This window comes from Lagenorhynchus albirostris, chromosome 6 (genome assembly GCF_949774975.1).
Source record: "Lagenorhynchus albirostris chromosome 6, mLagAlb1.1, whole genome shotgun sequence".
Classification (NCBI taxonomy): Eukaryota; Metazoa; Chordata; class Mammalia; order Artiodactyla; family Delphinidae; genus Lagenorhynchus; species Lagenorhynchus albirostris.
Genome location: NC_083100.1, coordinates 75,206,356 through 75,211,992, shown reverse-complemented (window position 1 = coordinate 75,211,992; position 5,637 = coordinate 75,206,356).

Here is a 5,637-nt window from a genome sequence, read left to right as displayed (position 1 = left end):
TGCTACTCTAAAAAGTACTAAATAAAGGTTAAAAAAAATTAAGCATTTTTCCTGCCTTTTCTGTACAAACTCTATTTCAGGGTAACTAGATATTTATTGAGGTAAATTTCATTTTATCAATAAATTGTAGCCAGTAAATGGAAATGGAATGACAGAATTAGAAAAAAAAAATCACCATTTTGCAACCTAATAAGTAATGGATCTTGTCAATGATTATCAATTGATACTAAATGCATTAACATAATTACTAATGTTCATTAACATAATTAACATAAATCCTAGAGGTGTAATGGGGGGGCGTTGAGCTGATAACACCTGAACACAGATCAACATTCTTTTCAATCTTTATAAGGAAATTTTCAAATAGATAAAAAGATAATGAGTATGGTATAATAAACTCAACATACTTACTACTCAGCTTCAACAATTATTACTATATGGACAATCTTATTTCACCTGTACTCTGACCTACTTCCCTCCCCATTCCAGTTCAATTTTAAAGAAATACCAGACATGCTACCATTTTATCTACAAATTTTCAGTATCTCCTCTAAAAAATGAGTTCTTTTTTTTTTAATGGCAAAAGTAAGTCTTTATCAGTAATTCCCTTAAATGTTAATGTATTAAACTTTCCAATCAAAAGGCAGAGATTTGGTAAAATACTTTTAAAATATGACCCAACTATATGGTGTCTACAAAAGACCCACTGTAGACCCAAAGAAACAAATATGTTTAAAGGGAAAAGAATGATATTGCAAAGATATTCCATGCAAATAGCAACCAAAATAGAGAAGGGTCACTACCTACACTGATATCTTTTAAAATAGATTCTAAGTTAAAAAATACTATAACAGACAAAGGAGGGCACTGTACATTGATAAAAGGGTCAATTCATCAAGATATACTAATTATAAACATACAAACAACAAATAGCAGAGCCCCTAAATATATGAAACAATGATGGACAGAATTGAGACTTCAACACCTCACGTTCAGTAATGGACAGAACATCTAGACAGAAGAGCAATAAAGATATAGAGGGCTTGAACAACACTATAAACCAACTAGAGATAACAGGCATTTATAGAACAGTCCACCAAATAACAGCAAAATACACATTCCTCTCCAGTGCACACAGAATGTTCCCCAAGATAGACTGTATATTGGCCAAAAAACAAGGTTAATATGTTTTAAAAGGTTAAAATAATACAAAGTATCTTCTCTGACCATAATGGAATAAATCTAAAAAATCTATAACAGAAGGAAAATTGAATAATTCACAAATATGTGGGAATTAAATAACACATACTTAAACAACCAATGAATCAGAGAAAAATCAAAGAGAAATTAGAAAATACAGACAAATGAAAATGAAAACACAACATAGCAAAACACATGGGATGCAGTAAAAGCAGCGCTCACTAAAAAAAATTTATACCTGTAAATGCATACACTAAAAAAGATGAAAAAGACTTCTTGTTCCTTCTTGTAAGGAACTTTGAAATATTACTCTCATTCTTACAATAAGACAAAACTGAATATATTGAAAAAAATCAATATCTCTTTTTAGATCTGTCAGAGATGAGGTAATATGGAAAACTGCTTCCCTCCAAATTTTAGTGACACACAGGAAGATACAGAGAGCTGGCAGAAATCCAAGAGCACAAACAACCACTGCAGGAACTTTCAGTTCCTTTTACCTGGTACATAATGGTTGGCTTTCAACAGAATAATTATAAGCCATACTAAAAGACAAAAAACATGACTTGAGGAGACAGAGAAAGTATGAGAATCAGATTTAGAATGGCAAAGATTGTGGTAGTATCACACCAAGAATTTTAAACAAATATGATTACAGATGGGTACTGTAAGCAAAGAGATGGAAATTCCAAAAAAAATCAAAAGAAAATGCTAGAAATAAAAAACACTGTATAGTAAATGAAGAATGCCTTTGATGGGCTCAGCTATAAACTAGACATGTAGGAGGAATGAATGAGTAAGCTTTAAGATACGTCAAAAGAAACTTTCAGGACTTCCCTGGTGGCACAGTGGCCAAGAATCCTCCTGCCAATGCAGGCGACATGGGCCCAAGCCCTGGCCCGGGAAGATCCCACATGCCACAGAGCAGCCAAGCCCATGCACCACAACCACCACCAAGCCTGTGCTCCAGAGCCAGCAAGCCACAACTACTGAAGCCCGCACGCCTAGAGCCCGTGCTCCGCAACAAGAGAAGCCACCACAATGAGAAGCCCGTGCACCGCAACGAAGAGCAGCCCCCACCCGCCCCAACCAGAGAAAAGCCCGCACGCAGAAATGAAGACCCAACACAGCAAAAAATAAACAAATAAATAAATTCAAAAAAAGAAGAAGAAACTTCCCAAACTGAAATGCAAAGAGAAAAAAGAATGTAAAGACAAATGAGATATTCAAGAACTGTAAGACAATTACAAAAGGTGTAACATAATTACAAAAGGTGTAACATACATATAATGAGAATAACAGAAGAAGAAAAAAGAAAGGAACAGAAGAGATATTTGAAGTAATAATGACTAAGGATTTTCAAATATTAACAACAGACACTAAACCACAGATGGAGGAAGCTGAGAAAATACCAATCAAGATAAATACCAAAAAGTCTACTACTAAGCATGGCATATTCAAACTGCAGAAAATCAAAAACAAAGAGTAAATATTGAAAGAACCTAGAATGGGGGAAAACACTTTACCGAAGAGGAGCAAGGATAAGAATTACACTGATCTTCTGTTTAGAAGATCAAAAAGAAGAAAGCGGAGTAAAGTATTTACAGTGCTGAAAGAAACAAAAACCTATCAACCTAGAATTCTGTCCCCGGAGAAATTATCCTTCAAAAGTGAAGGAGAAATAAAGACTTTCTCAGACAAACAAAAATTGAGGTAATGTGTAGTCAGTACATCTACCTTGCAAGAAATGTTACAAGAAGTCCTTCAGAGAGAAGGAAAATTATATAGGTAAGAAACCCAGATCTATATAAAGAAAGGAAGGTTGTTAGAGAAGGAGTAATCACTTTAGGCACCATGTTCTAAATACACCAATAAAAAGAAAGAGACTGGAAGAGTGGATAAAGAAGACCCAACTATATATCCTCTACAAAATCCCATTTTAAATATGAAAATACAGATTGATTAAAAATAAAGAGATAGATATAGATATTCCACGCAAAAACTAATAAGAAAGCTGGAATAGGTATATTAATTTCTGACGAAGCAGGCATAAGAGCAAGGAAGGTTATCAGGGATAAAGAGAGGCATTAAATAATGATAAAGGGGTCAATTCTCCAAGAAGACATTACAACCCTTAATGTGTAACATTAACTACCTACAGAGCATCAAACTACATAAGCCATAAACTGATAGAACTTCAAGGAGAGACAGTCGAATCCACTCTTATAGTTGAAGACTTCAACACCCCTCTGTCAGTAATTAATAAATTCAACAGGTAGAAAATCTGTAAAGACAGAATTCAACTGAACAGTACCAATCAACTGGATCTAACTGACCTTTATATAATATCTCATCCAACAACAGCAGAATACACATTTTCATCATGTTGACACTGAACATTAACAAAGATAGGCCACATTCAGGACTACAAAGCACAACTTAACGAATTTAAAAGAATTAAAGTAATATGTATTGTGCTCTCAGATCACAATAGAATTAAGGTGGAAACCAATAACAGAAAGTTAGGTGGAAAAATCCCAAAATATTTGGAGTTTAAACAACATGCTTCTAGATAACACACAGGTCAAATAACAAGTCTCAAGAGGAATTAAAAAGTATTTTGAACTTAGAAATATTTGAAATGGAAATGAAAACATAACATCAAAATTGTGAGATACAGCAAAAGCAGTATGTAGAGGGAAAACCATAGCATTGAATGTATCTATTAGGAAAGAAAATCTAAAATGAATAATATAAGCTTCTACCTTATAAAACTAGAAAAATAAGAATAAATTAAATCTAACATAACCAGAAGAAAACAAGTAGTAAAAATTAGCAGAAATCAATGAAACTGAAAGCAGGATATCAACAGAAAACGAAACTAAAAGATGGTTCTTTGAAAAGGTTGATAAAACTTACAAACCTCTAGATTGACTAAGTAAGAAAAAGAAAGAAGACAGAAATCACGAATATCAGAAATTTTTATTTCTGACATTAGTGATTCATTTATTTCTGATATTTCAGGAGCCAATTACTACTGATTCCATAGATATTAAGAGGATACTAAAGGGTTATGAGGAACACCTCTATGCCAACAAATTTGATAACCTAAATGAAAAGGACCAAGTCCTTCAAAGACACGATCTGCCAAAACTTACACAAGAAGAAATAGATCATCTAAATTAATAACAACAAGAAGAGACTTGGAACTAATAATAAGCAATTATAGAAGATTTGCAGAATACAGTGTTAATACACAAAAGTCAATTGCTTTCTTACATAATACCAATGGACAATTGGAATCTGAAATAAAAACATAATACTATTAACATTATCACCAAAAATATTAAATACTTAGGTATAAATCTAACAAAATATGTCCAAGATCTATATGAGGAAAACGATAAAACTCTGATGCAAGAAATAAAAAGAAATTAATGGAGACATATTCCATGTACATGAATAGGAAGATTCAATTTTATTAAGATGTCAGTTCTGGGACTTCCCTGGTGATGCAGTGGCCAAGAATCCGCCTGCCAATGCAGGAGACACGGGCCTGACGCCTGGTCCCAGAAGACCTCACGTGCCACGAAGCTACCAAGTCCGTGCACCACAACCACCAAGCCTGTGCTCCAGAGCCCGTGAGCCACAACTACTGAGCCCATGTGCCATAACTACTGAAGCCTGGGCACCTAGAGCCCATGCTCCTCAACAAGAGAAGCCGCCTCCATGAGAAACCTGCACACCGCAATGAAGAGTAGTCCCTGCTGGCCGCAGCTAGAGAAAGCCTGCGTGCAGCAACAAAGACCCAACACAGGCAATAAATAAATAATGTCAGTTCTTCCCAACTTGATCTAGAAACTCAATGCAAACTCAACCAATAACCCAACAAGTTATTTTGTGGACATTGTCAAAACTGATTCTTAAGTTAATATAGAGAGGCAAAAGACCCATCATAGCCAACCATAACATTGAAGAACACAGAATAGTGACACTACTCAACTTTATGACTTACTGTAAAGCTACAGTTATCAAGACAGTGTGGTGTTGGGGAAAGAATAGAGGAGATAAAAGGAACAGAAAGGAGAGTTCATAATAGACCCACACAAAGTCAACTTATCTTTGATAAAGGAGCAAAGGTTATTCAATAGAAAAATAATAATCTTTTAACAAATGGTGCAGGAACAATTGGACATCTATGCAAAGAAATGAATCTAGACATAGATATTATATCCTTCACAATATTTAACTCAAAATGGATCAAAGAGCTAAATGCAAAACACAAAAATATAAACCCCTAGAAGATAACACAGGGGAGCATCTAGATAATTTTGGTATTGTTGATGACTTTCTAGATACAACACCAAAAGATGAGCTTTGAAAGAAAAAATTGGTAAGTTGGACTTCATTTAAATTAAAAACTTCTGCTCTGCAAAA